We start from the raw sequence: 1,350 nt of genomic DNA, 5'->3' as shown, positions 1-1,350 counted from the left end.
GTCACAGCACTTCGCAAACCCTTTGGGAACTCTCAGACACCCACAGCAGACAGCGGCTCTCTTAAGGGCACGACTGTGTCTGTTTCACCTCAGTGCCCCTGGCACCCAGCCTAGGGCCAGGTACGCAGTAGACAGCCAATAAAAGGTCATGGAATAAATGATTGAAGGCAGGGCAGAAGGAAGGAAAGACAAAGGTTGGGAGGAAGAAAATCTATCTCCATTACCCCCTCCCTCCCTCCCTCCCTTCCTTCTGACATCAATGCTGAGAATTGGATTAATCATAGTCCTTGGTTCATGACACACTGTCATCATTAACCTATGCATGGCCCTTATATAGTTACGTATTTATTCATAATATAGTAAATACCTATGAGTCGACCATCCAACCCAAGGCACCTGCATCTCCCATGTGCTCCTTTTCTAGCCCATCTTTTTGCCTCCCCATCACATAAAACCACTCTCCTGATTGTTAAGATTTATCATTTCCTTAGATTATTCTTTTCAAATATCTATACAGTTGACCCTTGAACAACCCCAGGAATTAGGGGTGCCAATCCCCACGCAGTTTAAGATCCTTGTATAACCTTAGAGTTGGCCCTCTGACCCTCTGTATCCGAGGTTCTACATCCAGGGATTCAACCAACCACAGATTGTGTAGAACCGTAGGACATATTTATTGAAAACCATCCGTGTGTAAGTAGACTTGTGTGGTTCAAACCCAAGGGTCAACTGTGTGTATGTGTGTGTGTGTTTTTGCATGTGTGTATATATATACACACACACACATATATATATAATGTATATGCTTAAACATTATTTTATTTAGTTTTACTTGTTTTTTGAACTTTATTAAAAGATGTTATACTGTATGTAGTTTTCTAGGACTTGCTCTCTGGACTCAACAAGATTCATCCATATTAATGCATGCAACTGTAGCTCATTCATTTTCATGGCTATAATAGCTTATTGGGTGAACAAACACAATGTTAAAAAATTATTCCTGACATTTGTTAAAGATGGTAAGGAAAACTCTTCCATGGGGGCGGGGCGGGGAGGTGCAGGGGAGAGCTATCAGGTTCAACTCTGAATACAACAAAGACAAGTGGGGATTTATAGCCAAGGAGCAATGTTGGGGGTCAAGGGATGGAAAATTACTAAGAGCAAACACAGGGGTAAGAAGGGTTCTTGCTAGACTGACTCATCAGGGTCCTTGCTGAAGGCAGGCCAGCATGAGGGATGAGAGATTTGATCAGATGGGTGGTCAGACACTGAAGGGTGGGAGAGTTTTGCTAAACTGACTTAGCAGGATTCCTGCTCAAATTGGATTCTAGGGGAACAGAGAGGGAAGCC

This window comes from Balaenoptera musculus, chromosome 4, assembly GCF_009873245.2.
Source record: "Balaenoptera musculus isolate JJ_BM4_2016_0621 chromosome 4, mBalMus1.pri.v3, whole genome shotgun sequence".
NCBI classification, from domain to species: domain Eukaryota; kingdom Metazoa; phylum Chordata; class Mammalia; order Artiodactyla; family Balaenopteridae; genus Balaenoptera; species Balaenoptera musculus.
This window is presented reverse-complemented; position numbering follows the sequence as displayed.